General features: G+C 34.9%; 1 long non-coding RNA gene across 2 annotated transcripts; it reads left to right on the top strand.

Annotated features, from left to right (window-relative positions):
* The first annotated feature begins 8,262 nt into the window (after window positions 1-8,262).
* Window positions 8,263-13,036, top strand: LOC148787357 (uncharacterized). 2 transcript variants are annotated; one of them, XR_016067069.1, is made up of 5 exons: window positions 8,263-8,598; window positions 8,883-9,011; window positions 9,293-9,375; window positions 9,508-9,585; window positions 12,705-13,036. It is a non-coding gene; the product is annotated as an uncharacterized LOC148787357 (long non-coding RNA). The 2 variants fall into 2 exon arrangements; XR_016067068.1 differs by having other exon boundaries at window positions 8,805-9,011.
* The last annotated feature ends 5,601 nt before the right edge of the window (window positions 13,037-18,637 follow it).

Here is an 18,637-nt window from a genome sequence, read left to right as displayed (position 1 = left end):
CACCAACCAATTTCCTAAATTTCTGTATCTTTTACTTTTGAGTACGCTCGCTCTTTCTTCTTCTACCTTGCACACGCTCTCAGTTCACAACATTTGACTATCAATTTTAGCTCACCCTTGTCGGATCAATTTTTATTTTGACAATGATTAGCTCACTAAATTGAGCAATACATCCTCCCAATAAATTAATATCCTAATGACATAAATTTTAATAAATTTACATAAAGTGAGAAAATATCTATATATTTATTAGGAGCCGAAAAATTGGAGTTAAAAGTCATCCATTTTTTTTCTTTTATAAAATTGTGATGCAAATTACAATTGGAATATGATTAAAAAAATTATATTATTCCTAAACGTCATAAATTTTAGCACTATATATATAAACATAAACATTGATTTTCATTCAATCTTTTTGCTAATATCAAACATTTCGTGAATCTTAAGTGAATAGGCTATCTATTTATTGCGGGTTAAATACAATTTACCCCCTATGATACGTGAAATGAACAAATAAACTCCTGTAAAAAAAGATTTAGCAAATTACCCTCTGTGTTTCAAAAAATGAAGAACGGACATATTTCAAATGATAAGACGTAATTTACTCTTTTATTTTTCACATGGAATTTTTTACACATTTCTCATATTATAAGGGGATAAATTGCATTTTTTTCTATTTATAATAATTCCATAAATTTTAGGAGATCATGGCGTAATTATTAGTGTTTTTAATTATAAGAAAACTCAACTTTTGTGGTGTGTTTAGGTGCTAAATGTGAAGGAAGTTCACCAACCTGGGAAAGCCTATTTCTTCTCCTGCGCACTTCACTCAAACACAAACAACATATACACCATTTTGGTTGAGTCGATCAATATTGGGATGAAGAATTTGGATAAAATTCCTTAAATTGGGCTGAAAATACTGATTTTCAAAGGTGGAATGCTAGTTTCCAATTGTCGTATGTGGGCTGAAAATTGCTAGCAGTGGGCCACAGCCTAACACTCCACAGTTGATGCCCATAATGATGTGATTGTTCCATAATTCTATCTTATTTTTTATTTTTTATGTTTCGTAACTGTTCAAAATATAGCATAAATTCTTTTATTTGTTAAGAATTAAAATAAATAATATTCTTTTACTTGTTAAGAATTTAAAAAAATATTATAATTATAAAAAATAGCAGCAGCGGTGCTGCCTACTTTTTAAACACCTCCAAGACCACCCCACTCTTGTAACTTTCTTTTTCTTTGCATTATTACAATAATTTTCCCTAAAAAAGTACATTCTTTTTTATTTACTCTCACACCTGTTTATATATATATATATATATATATTTTCTCTAAAATTGTTTTGGCCATCATCTCTAAGCTTTGTCTTGAAGATCCATTTACAACCAATTGCCCGTTTACCAGGCAAAAAAGGGACAAGCTTCCAAGTGTTGTTGTGCTCTAAGGCCTGCAGCTCATTGTTCATGGCCTCCCTCTATTCATCATGCTGGATGGCCTAAAAAAAAGACTTGGGCTCCTACAAAACAGATAACGAGGCTACAAACAACTTAAATGCAAGAGTGGTGGAGTGTAAAGAAGGAGGTACATGTGCAGAACATATAAAATCATTAAGCCAAGGAGGACATTGAGTATTTTTGGTGGAACGACGAAGAGGAGGTGCAGGTGGTTGAGGAGCAAGAGGAGAAACAGAAGGGACACAGGAGCCAGAGGAACTGCAGGAAATGGGTGAAAAGTGCAGTAGGATCACAGACAGCATCATCAGTATAAGGGGGACCTAAAGGAAAAGGATAGAGACTAAGAGAAGAGAGAGAAACAGGGTAGAAAAAGGAAAGTAATGTTCATGGAAGTGAACATCTCTAGAGATGATAATACGGTTTTTATCCAAGTCATAGAGTTTATATGCTTTCTAGGTCATGGCATACCCTAACAGAATGCACTTGAGAGCCCTAGGATGAAAGTTAGACTTGTGAGGATCTACATTACTAGCATAGCAAAGGCAACCAAAGGCACAAAGATAAGTGTGAGAGGGACTGTGATCTATTAATTGTTCAAAGAGAGTTTTCTAGTGGAGGAGCTTTGAAGGTGTTCTATTGATTAAGTAGGTTGCTGTGAGAATGAATCACCCTAGAACTGTAGGAGGCTTGGTATAGCAAGGCTCTAGTAACATTTAGAAGTTATTTATGTTTGCGTTCAATTCTCCCATTTTGCTGAGGTGTATATGTGCAAGAAGTTTGATGGATGACACCTAGATCTTGACAAAGAGTGTGGCAGCCGTTGTTTAGGAATTCAGAACCATTGTCCGTCCTTATGACTTTTATATTTATGGCAAATTGGTTATTGATCATGGAGAAGAAATACTTGAGAGTGGAAGCAACTTAGGATTTGTGTCTCAAGAGGTAAGTCCACAAGGAGCGACTGTAATCATCTAGAATTGTGAGGACATAGTTGCACTTTGAAATTATATAGGTTGTATAATGGCCCCAAACATCTAAATGTATAAGATGAAAGGGTGCTTCAGGTTGTGATTCATTGGAAAGAAATTTCATTAGTTTGTTTGGCTTTATGACACACATCACAGGGTACATCAAGATCGACATTAGTGAAAACACAGATTGGAATATGTTTCATTACGTTTAAAAGAATGTCCCAGCCTATTGTGCCAGGTTTGTACATCACATTGAACTGAGCTAGAACATGCAATATTGCAATGCACAGAGGGAGGAAAGGCATATGTGTTAAGGCTCTGTCTAACAATGTAGAGATTCTTGGAAGCAGTCCCTTCAACCAAGCTCCTTTCGTAACTTGGTCCTGCAATAAGCACTTAGCTTTAGGGAACTGAAAAGTATAAGCATTGTGATGACATAACTGGCTGACAAATAACAAGTTGATAGAGAAAGAAGGAATATAAAGACTTGCGTGTGTGTGACATGGTCATTTAAGTGAACAATGCCAACGTATGATGCAAGCTTCATGGAACCACCAGGCAAGTGAATGTATTTGGTGTGTGGAGGCTTAGTGTATGAATGAAAAAGTTGAATGTTTCACATATATGGTTAGTAGCCCTGCAATCAATTATCCAACAGTCCGAATCATTTTCAGATGGTCCAGAGGTATTACCAGCAAACTCTTCTGTATTTTGTGACAAGCAAAGTTCGGTAGTGGTGGTATCTACAGATGTTGCCCTTTCATCCAGTGTTGCTGCAGCAATAAAATTTCGATTGCTTGTTCCTTCTACTTGTACTTGTACCAGTTTTGCTCTCCATGAACCTGGAAGCATGTGTCTTATGTAAGACCAGGTTTATGACAGTAGGTGCGCAATAAATTATGTTTATTCAAATATGGTTTCCTCCTGTTTGAGAACATATCTCCTACATCCTTCTTGTTATCTTTCAACATGAGCTGGTAGATCATTTGTCTTGAGACTTCTCCCATATCGGTGTGAACCTGCCTTTGTTTCTCCACCGTGAAAACCATGGAGAATGCTCGCTCTAAATCTGCCAAAGGTTCTTGCATCAAAATCTAGCTTCTTTCATAATCAAAGCTTTCATGTAACTCCATGAGTAATTGCATCAATTGTGTGTTCTCATTCCTCTCTGCAATTGCTTTGTTTAACCACATGTGCATCCTCCAGAGGTGCATTTGGGATTAGGCGCCAGGTACGACAATTTGTTCCATATTTTATTAAGTCTGGTCACATAAGCAGTCAGTGATAGATCCCGTTGAATTTGATAGACCATAGGGCCATTGCTCCGCCCATATCTACCTTGAATCTCAAGCCAAAGTTCACGTGAGGAAGATACGTACATGAACGACTCAACGAAATCTCTGGAAATTGAATTCCAAATCCATGACGTGACCATTAAATCCACCCGTCTCCATTGTTCAAAGATCCCCGAACCAGCTGTTGGTCTGGGGAAAGTCCCATCAATGAAACCGAGTTTCATCTTTGTCCTAAGCGCTACATAAACGGAGCGACTCCATGGTAGAAAGTTTGTTCCGTCTAGTGTTTGTTGTTGTTGCTGCTGCTACTCATGGAATCCATCATCTAAGAATATCATTTGATCTGAGGTTGGATCCAGACAAAAAGAGCAGAGTGGATAACTTACCAAGCTCTATAGCCGCCACAAACAGTTAAAGTCAATTAAGACATCTCTTAATCTATTGAAAGGGTTCAAATTTTAATAAGATTTGAGTATAGCAATTATTTACTTGGAATATGCTTTCGCTACAGGAATAACAATATGAGAAACAATCAATTCAATAATTCTGAGCAAAGGTCATATTGATTAATGAACTATGTTGTAAGAGAAGTAACAAAAATATGAACTAGTCTTCCTTTGGTTATCACATCAAGCACAGACCTCATTTGCCTGGAAAACAAATATGATATAAATGAATGTATTGAAGTCCAACTGTACCTTGGCTGAGCAATGGAAAAAAAATGCTCAGAGTCCACGTATTGATTAATTGTTTACCTGATAAACAGTAAGCCACATGTAAACACAAGCATGAGTCAAGCATCAGCTACAACATATATAACTGATTAATTGTTCTTGAGCAAAAGCACCATTCTCCCTCTTCCATGTGAGTATCCAAAAATCGCGGTGAAGCTACAGAAACTACCATGTGATTCAAGGGTGAAAATTATAGAGACCACTATTAGCAGGAAGGAAATCAATATGGCTAAACACACCAAAGTCAAGTTCAAAACTACAACATTTTGTAATGGTCGCTGACAACCAATTCAAGAATTGGTTAGCATATCATAACCACCTAAGGCAGTTATCAGATTTTATCAATCCTCCACTCATTTTTCCTTACTATATCTCCTCTAGTAAAGTAAATCAATCCAGGACCACTCTTGCTAACGAGATATATTGAAAGGAAAAAAGAAGAGGGCAATACACTCTCTCCTATCTTGTTATTGCTCTTATTTCAATAAATACTCTTTAATATCAGGTAAACAAAAATGAGGATACACATCTATGCAAGCACACAAAAATATTACAAAGGACATAAATAGACCACAAAGACACACAAGACCCGTAATGAGTATAAAATATTGCAAAACTATGGTGATATCCTGCACGAGAAAAAAGGTTGTGTAGATAAAAATGAAGACTTAGAAATTGAAGGAGGATGACAAATGTAACAAGACGCAGATGACATTCGTTGGCGCTGAAGATAAAAGCAACACCTCACTTCTTCTATGTTCAAAATGAAAGTAAAACATGTCCTATCGTGACACACACACTCACACACCCCACCCCAAACACACACACACCCCCCCACACTCCACACGCATACACACACACACACACCCAACACGCACGCACACACCCCCCACACACATGCGCGCACACACACACCCCACACCGCACACGTGCATGCACACACACACACACACACCACACCCACACACCACAAAAAAAAGAAGGACAGACAAGGAAATGGAAAATTCGAAACAAGGAGGGGGCATCATTAAGTAAAACTTCTCAAATTTGTGGCCGATAAAATTGAGAAAAAAATGCAGTCAATTTTTTCAGACGATGAAGTTTCATACTCTCGGTTGTCCTGCACCTGCAGCGTTTTCATGGCATCCGAAGTTCGTAGATATGTGTAAGAAGCACTTCGATTTGATGAAGGCCCTGGATTGATAATTCTGCTTGCAAGGAAGCAACGAATAATTTCTCCTCTTTCCACAAAATGCATGCGCGTAGCTGTGAGAGGATTTCCCATCCATGTAAAGAAGAAACCAATATTGTGAAGACAGGATGTTAATGGTGGACGGGGTAATCTGGAACAAAGGGGCCATGTTATACTACCCGAGAAGGCCATGCCTCAGCATTCTTGATATTTGGAAGCAAATGGCGGATCAACCCCTTGAAGCTCTATCAGACGTTGGCATGGCAGGTTTGCCTGTCAGTGTGCATGGGTGCCAGCATGGTGTGGCACTCGAGCTGGTTAAGTGTTGAACCAGTTTAAGGCAGACTGTTCATCGTATTAGAGTGACGATTAGCCATGCAGAGGTGTGAGCAACAATACGTTGGTGTCGTAGCCTTGTTCTACAGTGGTGAATGATTGTGGGTATGTGTGGATAGGGGCTTTGCATGGAAGGTTGCGGGGGTTGGGTAAATGGTACCCGAGTTTGGTGAAGATAGCACTTGAGTTGCAACAAAGAAAGGTGCCGCCCACACAGGCCGCATGCATTTGCAGTAAGACCGGATGTCATGCACTCATGTAGGACACGACGTTCAAAAGGCAGGAAGTTGCACGCGCAGGCAACATCCAATGTTTAGACGACATCAAGTTGTGCGGCAGACAGCACCCTACATGCGGCAGACTAGTAGACAATGTGCGTCGCGGAAGAACGGGAATATATGCGCTCAGGCTAATTGATGATAGCAGTTATGTGTGGCACTTTTATGGTTGTTGTCTTCCCTGTCGCCTGTGCCATTATCCCTCATGACAACCGTCGATAGATAGGAGACAAAAAATTATTTTTTATTACTACAAGAAAATAGAAAATTATCAATAAAAAGTATTTAATCATAATTTTAATATCTTATCTCAATCAAACATATTTTACTCGCAAGTAATTACAGCCTAAACTATTTACATTTTGAGATATAAAGAGACACTGTTCTTAAGTTAATTATGTAATTGGTTGAGTGTGGAAAATACTTGGCTAGGTCCAATAATAAATGACGTCTTGATTCTCATAGTTAGATGATATTCTTGTGCCAAAAATGCAAATTTTTTATTTACAACAATTACAAAATATTAAATATGTTATACTATTTTAAAAGCTACATTCACGTACTCATTAATATTTTCAATAATAATGATTTTAAGTTACTTATTAATGTATTTTCAATAATAATACGCGTTAATGAAAGACACATATAATAATATAAAATAATCCTTATTTTTGTAGTATAATCAATATTTTTTTAATACATAATTAATTGTGAGATAAAATAATATATAATGATTATAGTTGATGTGATATATTTTTTTCAAATGTATTTAAAATACTTTTTCTTAAGTTAAAGAATAGTTTTTACAAAATAATTATATCTGCTAGTTCACTTAATTAACTCCTGTATTTACCAGCTCACTAACTGTACTACCTCTCTTGGCGTTATTTTTTTGTTCACGACCATTAACTCTCTCAAGAGTTACTGAACTGGTAAATATAAGAGTTAATTTTTACAATTAGAAACTAATTATAATTTTTTATAAAATAATTATCTTCAATAAAACTTTAAAATTCATTGTTGTAATAAAATAATAATTCTTGCCACTAAATAAATATAATTTGTGATAATATTAAAATTATCATTAATTATTTTTTATCGATAATTTTCTATCTCTTTGCCATAGATTTTATCTTTTTTAATTTTTTATTTCGATCTACTTTTTCTATATATTTTCTCTCTCTTGCCCCACGATTTTTACATCACATTTTCTCTCACTTAAGATTATCCACACGGCAATCATCCCAAAAAGCAATAGGAGATGAAATAGAAGATCCTAATGCCGAAATTGAATAGTGGGATTTTTTAAGCTTTAATTGCATTTACTGTCATGTATATAAGAGGTGGCAAAATAGTAACCTCGAATTAATTTATTTTTTACAATTATAAGATTCTGATCGTCGATTTTAAAAGTGGCTAAAATATGGTGAGATGGACAAAATTGAGATTTTTTAATTTGAGGATTTTATTGATTGGACATTTTTTCAATTAGTCTTTCATCCGCTACATAAACACTTACATGTAAAAAGAAAATATCAAATTGCATAATATAAATGAGCAAAAAATCCTCTCTAAAAAATAAAATAGTAAATTGTTTCATGTGTTGTCATAAGGGGATATTTGCTCATTTCGTATATCAGATGAGTAAATTGCATTTAACCCCATTTTTTTTTATAACATGGCACTTATTTCACCTACATGTGTGGGTTAAATGTGATTATATTTTTAAATTATGTATGATTTAACTATATTTTAATTCAACACATGCCAGTCATATATTAATGTATTAACACGACAATGGTGCGGATTTTTCTAATTGATATCATATGATATAATATTGTATTGATATAGCATTTTTTAATATTTCTCGCTCTTCGCCAGATCCTAACAGGAATAAGGTTCTACACAAGATTAATAAAAACATCGAATTTTTAACCTATTTTTTATAATATAGGGGTTCTTTGCATTTTGATGATAATACAGGGGCAAAAATGCAATTTACCCTTGAAATCATCATCTTGTTCACGGGTCTGTCACTTTCTCACCCTCAAACCACAGTGAAACCTAATCTTCCCAACTTTACCGTTGTGATTTCAAGAAAGAAAAGAACAAAAAAACTTTACCGTTGTGTTCCCCGCGCCGGCGCATATTTATATAAGAGGAACATCCACGACCAGATTTTGAAAAATCAAAAATAGTGCAGAAGAAAAGCAAGAGGGCGCTCACATTGACATGCCCTTCTTTTTTAACAGCTGCGTTTTTGAACATCGTCTCAGACGTCCGGCCGCCTCCGCCGACTGCCCTCAGCCTCGATCTCTTCTTTCTTAAGGTATTTCTTGAGAGTCTGACATCAACTCATTGCATAAGAGTTCTTTTAAGTTTCTTGCATTATGGGTTCTTGCATTGTGAACTTAAGAGTATCTTGGTAAAAGGAAGTCTGTCTTCCCAACGGAAGATTTAATACGAGTACTTTTCAGTGTCACTGAATTGTGAAATTACACGGCCTTACTCTTTTTCCTTTTTGTCTTTTTTAAGGTCTCGATTTGTTATTTCAAGGTTCTTGAATTTCAATTACACATGGGCTCTATTGTATGTCTTGGATTACGACTGCAGTCTGCGGACAAGTGTCTGGGACTTACATACAAGGATGCTGGTGTGGACATTGTTGCTGGATCAGAACTTGTTCAGAGAATAGGCAAGATGGCTCTCTGAATTGGAGGTTTTGAAGGCTTTTCCCTTTGGGTATGGTTGTTTTTTCATAGGATTATATTCAGTAGTGATCCTGTTGTCATTTTGATCGCTAGTGTCTTGAGGGATATTAATACATATTGCCTACACTCACAAACTGGTCAATTTTTTGGCAGTCTTGTTTTTCAGAGCTTCTTTCTTGAAGGCAGATTTGGCTTTGCTTATTCCACTTGCATTTTCTGTGTCTAGCTTTTCCTTTTTTCTTTTTGGCTCTGATTTCATTGGTCTTTTCCCATCTTATAATGTTATTTAATTGCATCCAAATGCTTTCACAGGGGATTCGTATAGAGATGGAGTGGGAACGAAACTTATGTTGGGTTTAGGGACTCGAATCGACGAGACTACTGGCATTGAATTGGTAATCTTTTGGTCTTTTACATGTTCTTTGTTAATAATGCATGCGTTAATCATTGTTTCGAATCAAGTTTTCACGACTGTTAATGATATAGTAACTCCTAGGGCAAAACCTTTGTTTTTCCAAATCTGCCAGGAGAACCTGCAGGCATTGGATTGGATTGTCATCTTTGTCCGCTGGCTGATCTTCCCTACCATTAGGTTGGGAAAGAATGTGAGTCTAGCAATGTTATAATTTGCATGAATGTTGTGTTTCAGAAACGTTATTTACTAATATATTTGGTTGCAGTTGTTAATATATTTTGCTTGTGTGAATGTATTGGCCATGATTTTCATTTTCCATCCGTATAAATTGCTGCCAATGATCCTTGGTTTACGTGGGACTTTGTTTCTGAAAATGTTTGGCTGCAGTTGTTAATATATGGGGCTAGGCTATACTAGAAATATGATGATTTTTGTTAGTCACACCATGTCGATTATCTTACACAATCTAGCATAAGACAGTTGCTTGAAAGTAATGGGACCCCACATGTATCTTCACTTAGATCAGCAACTATGAACCTACTTTAGGAACAGTAAGTAACACTTTGTTTTTCCTGCTATTATCTTTGTTGCCGATCAAGTTCACTTATCTTCTTTCTTAATGCATATATGTGATTCGCTGAATATGAGCTTGACTTTAAATATCTCAATTTCCTCTTTGGACTGTATTGGAACTTCGTAAACCAATTGATACTTGCTCAATTGATGGGCCAGCAAAATATCTTTTCTCAAGTGCATCAAGTGCGGTATTTGTTCTTATGCCTTTTAATTGGAGAGTGCTACAATGTTGTATCTATGTTGTTTTCTTCCATGTCTGTTCGTAATTCTCTCTTGATACAAAGTACAGAGATTCAATAGAGTCACACGGAATTGCTGTTATCAATTCTTTTATTTGCAAGTTTTATTTGTTGAAAAAAGCACTATACTCTAAATTTGATGCAGGCAATGCCGTCACTGAAGACTCGCTGAAACCCATATTTATTTGCAAGTTTGTTTCTAATTGCATTAAAATTGTGAAATTGTTCGATAGGTTTTGGGTCCCACAACCCATTGACTAGGTAAGGTGAGTATTTATTTATTGGTGAATTTCTATCCGTACATATAAAGTGAAATTTTAAGAGATTTTCAAATAAAAATTGGACCATATTGAACTAATGTTGGAGGTGATATCTGGTTTTCTTCAGCCCTAACACATATAGCGTTCAATTAGCAAAGGGCATAACCCTACCTGATACATCATTCTCCACATGCATTAAAGTGAAGCATATAAGTTAGTATAGGTTTTTCATACTTGTTTATTAAAAGATTGAAGGCTAGAGTTTGAATTGGGTTTGCCAATTAGGTGCAAACTAGATAACCTCATATCGATAAGAATTGTGTGGGAATTTGTTGACATTTTAGAACCTAATGGTAGCCTTACGTATCTTCATAGTCTTCTCTTCAAGTTTCTAACTGAAAAGCAACCAACGGCCCCTATCAATTCTTCTTTGCTGATTTTTCTCCTATATTTTGGAATCAAGAATGGTTGAGACCATTGATTTTATACTTTGTATAATTCAAACCTAAAATTTGCTGCTCTGATTTCTTTGGAAAGCCGTGCTTTCTCCATTCTGGTTTGGAAAGTATGGGATTAGGGATTTTTTAGGCTGCTAAAAAATGTGAATGATGCAAGTATAGAGTTGAGACCTTAATGAGAGAACAAATACCTCATCTTTTTGTAAATTTATTTTTGGTTCGTTTATTATGTTGGGTTTTCTTCATGAGCTGCCTTAAAACTTTTTGTTGTTAATACGTTTGACATTTGTGTATGATTTACAAAAACCATGTTAGTTCTTGTTATTAACATCTTATTTTTGAAGGTGTATTACAGAATAGTATGTTGGAACATCTATATTATACAATCATGAATTATTTTTTATTTGCGAACTTTGGGATTAAATGCTATGCTAATGTGGAACAGTTGTCGAGATGCCAATTAAAAATATATTTTTCAAGATTACTTGGTAAAACTTTTGTGAGTATTATTATGTCCGTTCAAGAGTTCATCAATGATTTTTAAGGAACACAAAGTTTTGATAAGTTGAAATGTATTACTAGAAAATTGTTTCTCTCTTTTGCCCAAAAGATTTGTTTTCCTTGTCAAGTGTTCTTTTGTTTTCACGTAAAGTTCTTAAAATAAATTTTTCTCTTTGACTCAAAGATTTGTTTTTCTTGTGGGTGGTCTTCTTTAATTTTTAAAATCAGCTGTGGTCTTCTTTAATTCTCAAAATCAGCTTGAATTGCAGTAATTTCTTTCAAATTATTTAAAATAAATTTACAGTGTTTAGAATATTTTTTGTATTTGATTATTCATGGGCATATATTCATTTAATTATTTTTGATAAATGCATGAATAAGTCACGTTTTTGGATTTTCAAGGAAATCTGTTATTGATTTTTATTTCCATAAAAAAGAATTGGATTCAAAACAGTTTTTGCAGCTCTTTGGAAAATTTTAAGCTTCATTAAGTTTTCTGTTTTTTAGCAAATTGCATTCATCACCATCTTTGTTTAGACTCCAAAAAAGTACACTATTTTTTAGCAAATTGCATCCATCACTATCTTTTATTTTGATAAATGATAAAAGTCTTTTAAGATATATATACAAGTGATTTTAACACAAATAATGAGATTGGCATCTCGACTGTTTTGCAATTTAGTATGCAGTATTTGATTTCTGAATTTCGTGTGATTGTGTAATAATGATTTTTCAACAAATTTTTTTGTGACACACCTTCAAATGTTAGATGTCAATGATATGGACATATATGGAGTTTTTGTAAAATTTGTACAAAAATGCAAATGTATGACAAACAAAAATTTCTAAGAAAGCAACATGAGGCCAAGCCAACATAATGAACAGACCAAGAATAAATCTACAAAAACATTGGAGTATTATCTCTCGTGTAGGCCTCAACTCCGAACTGCCTTGCGTCCGTCATGTTTAAAGTGGCCTTGGAATTCATAATCCTATTGCTTTCCCCATTAGAATGTTGAGAACGTGAAGGCATAATAGAAATCAGTCCGAATTTTGGGTTTGAATTATGCAAAGGATAATAAAATGGTCTCAATATTTCTTGATTTTTAAATATGGGGAAAAATCAGTAGAGGTGAAATGGATGGGGACAGGTTGCTTTTTGGGTAGAAATGGCAGAGAAGGATATAGGTTGTCCTATAGTTTACATGCCATTATGTGTTGCATACTTTTCTTATATGGTTGATTTTGCTCAAGTTTTCTTCTTTGTTTTTGCAGTTAAGTTAGCAGTGAAGATGATCTGAATGAAAGAGTCTGCTTAACAACGTTCATGGATTTGTCGATATCAGTTGTGGCGTTCAAGTAATTCTAAGTATGAGCCTCATGGGTTCGCCGTGGAAGTAAATCTTGCCTACTGTAAATAGAACCAAGCATGTTTGTAATACTTAGATCATAATCATGTATTAAGGAAACCAGAAACAGGGAAAGTATGTCTGGTTCATGCCTAAAAGTGATCCCTAGAGATCCTATGTAGTTGTTTCCTACTATCTTGTTAGTAAATATTTGATGTGGTACCATGTTTTGAGCAAGCAAGCAATTTTTCTTTTTCCTTTCTCATGTGCACTATTATACCTTCTCTATCTTTTTCTGTTTTTTTTTTATTTTTTATTTTGAGAGGAACAAACTTCACTCGAATTATCTGGCTAACTCGCCACACATGACAACATCAAGTCCAAGGGGACAACAGGATGAATCAAGTAAACGACCAAGTAGGAAACAAACTATATATATCCAATAAAAAGATTAAATACAAAATAATATTTTAACACGATTAATTTGATAGAAGATATTTTTATTATAATTTACTTGGCATAGTAAAATTTAAAATAAATAAAATGTGAATAATATATAAACACTAATCTAAACTTCAAATCCATCAATTCAAATATAGTCTAAGTATTTCAGTCCTATTGTGAAAAGACATAAGAGCAAAACTCTGTCAAAGAAGAAAATTATTTGCCATTAATTCCTAATTTCTCTAAACTAATTAAAGAATGAACACTATATTCTTAAAAGTAAATAGGTAAATAACATTTCAACGTTGTTAATTTGCTAGAAATTTTATTTAAAATAAACGATTTAAAATAAATGAGCAATACTCATTTTAATGAATATTTTTATTACCAAGAAAATTTCTTATTCTTGTTTGATAAGATATTTTTTAATAAGGTTTTAAAATTTTTTATATAGTAAACTATAATATTAGTATAATATTAATTTATTTATTTACTAATACAAAATAAGGAGAAGGGTTATGTTGGAAAAATATTTGGTTTCAAGCAATCAAAACGATGTTTTGAAATATTACAATCGGATTTAAGAAATCAAAAGCAAATAAAGCCACGTTGGAACAAATAACAAAAAGCAATTAGAAATGCTATTTCTGACAAGAAATTTAAATTGAAAACTTACAACGAGAATCGTATCATAACAATTTTCAGTCCACTTTGAAATTGTTAATTTTAACCGAATCGCAGAATTACTGCTTGCCTTGAAGAAAATATACGCCTCGTATCAGCAGTGCACCGGGTGCAACGTAATTTCTCTCAGGATAAGACGGTTACAGTTCTTTTGGTTTTTAGCACTATACCGAAGAACACCTCGACCAAACACTCAGAAGCTCGTAATCAAAACTTGATCGCTCAAATCTTTAAAGAATGATAGAAATCGAGAAAGAGAGGGAGAGAGTTCGCAAAGGAAGAGAGATTGTGATTGTCGTTGTGTTTTTACAAATGGGAAGTGGCATGCCTTTATATAGGCATGCCCAAAGTACAACCATAAAAGAAAATATAATGGCAATTAATCTCCCCCCACAAGAAACCGTGCGAAATGAATCAACAATGAAGAAAGAAATTGCTGGTACACTCATATTCAATTGCAAATTGAAAGCTGCAATTCAATTTCTTTTTCAAATTGTAAATTGAAAACAACAATTGAAAATGGGTTTTGCGGTTTTTGATCCTCAATCAAGCACATTCAATAGCAAATGAAATGAAGAAAATTGAAGGTGAATTCAATTGCTGCTGCTATTACAAATCTGTGGGTTTCTGCTTTCGAAAATTCAAATTCAACAATCCCCCACAAACTCATAGATTTGAACTCAAGTTTCCATGACTTGCTTTCAACAAAGGTACCTTTCGGTTTGAACCACTGTCTAAGTTATCTAACGTCAGTTGTCACCAGGTTAAATGGAACTAAGCCTTGAATTTAAGCCTGTGAGTGTGACAACGTCTGTCAGTAACAACGAGCAACCAGCTTTGTGTTGATCTTTAGGGTTGACACTTAGGCCATGTGTCTTGATCCTGTTCATGAATGCTTTCAGGAAAAACCCAATTCCTTAGTTACGGCCAAACAACGACATTCACTTAGTTGGGCGTCTCCAGGGATGCACTGCTAGCATCTCGTCTTATAAGACTTGACCCCATTCAGAGATGAACTCTTACTATACTTGCAGTAGCAGCACCTTCTAGAATTTCAGGGGATAGACTCCAGATACAAAGTATCAGTCTATTTGGTGCTCTAACATACCCTTACGACTTGTTGATACCATATTGAACTTTTTTTATGGGATCTACACTCAAAAGGTTGGGTTGCCGTCGTAGATATATCACTCATAGGTTTTCAGTCTCATCTCCAATCTAGACTTATGAACTTGCGACAGATTCAATCCTTTCGTCAAAGGATCAGCCACATTGTCCTTTGTTGCCACAAAGTCAATGCCTATTACTCTGTCTGACACTAATGCCCTTATAGATTTTAGTCTAACTTGGATGTGTCGTTTGGTCTTTTGATTGTATTTACGACTCATCACATTTGCTATTGTAGTTTGGATATCATAATGTACAACAATTGGTGAAAGAGGCTGATTTACAACGGGAAGTTGTGATAACAACCAAAATAGCCATTCTGCCTCGGTACCATTCGTATCTAACGCACGTAACTCGGCTTCAAACGTAGACCGGGTTATCAAAGTCTGTTTTGCAGACTTCCAGGAGGCTGCGCCCCCACCTAAGGTAAAAACATATCCTGAGCACCTATTACTCCCGGAGTTTTTGGCTATCCAGCTAGCATCATTATATCCCTCAAGAACAACAGGGAATCTGCCATAATGTATGGCCAGTGACACCGTGCCCTTTAGATACCTTAGTACTCTATCCAAGGCACCCCAATGAGTTTTGTCAGGACAACTAGTATATCTAGCCAGCTTAGAGACAGAAAAAGATATATCTGGTCTCGTGCCATTTGCCAGATACTGTAAGTTCCCAATAATTTGGGAATACCTTAGCTATGCAACCGAAACACCACTTTCATTTTTGAATAAAGCTACAGAAGGATCATATGGTGTTTTAGCAATTCCGCTGTTTTGATAACCAAATTTCTCAATTATCTTCTCAACATAATGAGACTGAGAAATGGCTATTCCATCAGTTGACCGAGTCAACTTGATGCCAAGAATCACATTAGCCTCACCCATATCCTTCATTTCAAACTTATTTTTCAAAAATGACTTGGTTTCAATAATAATATCTAGACATGACCCTATTAATAGATTATCATCCACATACAGATATAGAATTATCAGTTTATCTCCTTTAACCTAGCAGTATATGCATTTATCATTCTCATTTACAGTGAAGCCGAACGCAAGAATAGTTTTATCAAACTTTTCATGCCACTGTTTGGGTGCTTGTTTAAGTCCATATAGAGACTTAACAAGTTTACAAACTTTATGCTCGTTACCATGAGCTACAAACCCCTCAGGCTGTTCCATGTAAATCTCTTCCTCGAGTTCACCATACAAGAAGGCTGTTTTCACATCCATCTGATGAATTGGGAGATTATACACCGAAGCAATTGCTATAAGCACCCGGATTGTAGTCAATCGAGCTACCGGAGAATAGGTATCGAAATAGTCTATTCCCTCCTTTTGTTTAAACCCTTTATCCACCAATCTGGCTTTAAACTTATCTATGGTCCCATCAGGTTTCAGTTTCCTTTTAAAAATCCACTTACACCCAATAGTAGTACACCCCGGAGGAAGATCGACTAGCACCCACGTTCCATTAGAAACAATGGAGTCCATCTCACTTTTGACAGCTTCTTTCCACTGCTTGGCTTCTGAAGAAGCCATAGCATCTTTGAAAGTTATCGGATCATCCCCGATATTTTAACACGATTAATTTGATAGAAGATATTTTTATTATAATTTACTTGGCATAGTAAAATTTAAAATAAATAAAATGTGAATAATACATAAACACTAATCTAAACTTCAAATCCATCAATTCAAATATAGTCTAAGTGTTTCAGTCCTATTGTGAAAAGACATAAGAGCAAAACTCTGTCAAAGAAGAAAATTATTTGCCATTAATTCCTAATTTCTCTAAACTAATTAAAGAATGAACACTATATTCTTAAAAATAAATAGGCAAATAACATTTCAACGTTGTTAATTTACTAGGAATTTTATTTAAAATAAATAATTTAAAATAAATGAGCAATAATCATTTTAATGAATATTTTTATTAACAAGAAAATTTCTTATTCTTGTTTGATAAAATATTTTTTAATAAGGTTTTAAAATTTTTTATATATTAAACTATATTAGTATAATATTAATTTATTTATTTACTAATACAAAATAAGGAGAAGGGTTATGTTGGAAAAATATTTGGTTTCAAGCAATCGAAACGATGTTTTGAAATATTACAATCGGATTTAAGAAATCAAAAGCTAATAAAGTCACGTTGGAACAAATAACATTCCTTAAATTGGGCTGAAAATACTGATTTTCAAAGGTGGAATGCTAGTTTCCAATTATCGCATGTGGGCTGAAAATTGCTAGCAGTGGGCCACAACCTAACACTCCACAGTTGATGCCCATAATGATGTGATTGTTCCATAATTCTATCTTATTTTTTATTTTTTATGTTTCGTAACTGTTCAAAATATAGCATAAATCCTTTTATTTGTTAAGAATTAAAATAAATAATATTCTTTTACTTGTTAAGAATTTTAAAAAAACAGTATAATTGTAAAAAATAGCAGCAGCGGTGCTGCCTACTTTTGAAACACCTCCAAAACCACCCCACTCTTGTAACTTTCTTTTTCTTTGCATTATTACAATAATTTCCCCTAAAAAAATACATTCTTTTTATTTACTCTCACACCTGTTTATATATATATAATTTTTCTCTAAAACTGTTTTGGCCATCATCTCTAAGCTTTGTCTTGAAGATCCATTTACAACCAATTGCCTATTTACCAGGCAAAAAAGGGGCAAGCTTCCAAGTGTTGTTGTGCTCTAAGGCCTGCAGCTCATTGTTCATGGCCTCCCTCTATTCCTCATGCTGGATGGCCTAAAGAAAGACTTGGGCTCCTGCAAAACAGATAACGAGGCTACAAACAACTTAAATGCAGGAGTGGTGGAGTGTAAAGAAGGAGGTACATGTGCAGAACGTATAAAATCATTAAGCCAATGAGTACATTGAGTATTTCTGGTGGAACGACGAAGAGGAGGTGCAGGTGGTTGAGGAGCAAGAGGAGAAACAGAAGGGACACAGGAGCCAGAGGAACTGCGGGAAATGGGTGAAAAGTGCAGTAGGATCACAGACAGCATCATCAGTATAAGGGGGAACTAAAGGAAGAGGACAGAGACTAAGAGAAGAGAGAGAAACAGGGTAGAAAAAGGAAAGTAATGTTCATGGAAGTGAACATCTCTAGAGATGATAATACGGTTTTTATCCAAGTCATAGAGTTTATATGCTTTCTAAGTCATGGCATACCCTAACAGAATGCACTTGAGAGCCCTAGGATGAAACTTAGACTTGTGAGGATCTACATTACTGGCATAGCAAAGGCAACCAAAGGCACAGAGATGAGTGTGAGAGGGATTGTGATCTATTAATTGTTCAAAGAGAGTTTTCTAGTGGAGGTGCTTTGAAGGTGTTCTATTGATTAAGTAGGTTGCTGTGAGAATGGAATTACCCCGGAACTGTAGGAGGGTTGGTATAGCAAGGCTCTAGTAATATTTAGAAGTTATTTATGTTTGCGTTCAATTCTCCCATTTTGCTGAGGTGTATATGTGCAAGAAGTTTGATGGATGACACCTAGATCTTGACAAAGAGTGTGGCAGTCGTTGTTGAGGAATT

The sequence above is a fragment of the Sesamum indicum genome, linkage group LG8 (genome assembly GCF_026168435.1).
Source record: "Sesamum indicum cultivar Baizhima isolate 11 linkage group LG8, ASM2616843v1, whole genome shotgun sequence".
Taxonomy (NCBI): domain Eukaryota; kingdom Viridiplantae; phylum Streptophyta; class Magnoliopsida; order Lamiales; family Pedaliaceae; genus Sesamum; species Sesamum indicum.
Note: the sequence above shows the minus strand (reverse complement) of the source record. Positions and strands in the feature narration are given on the sequence as shown.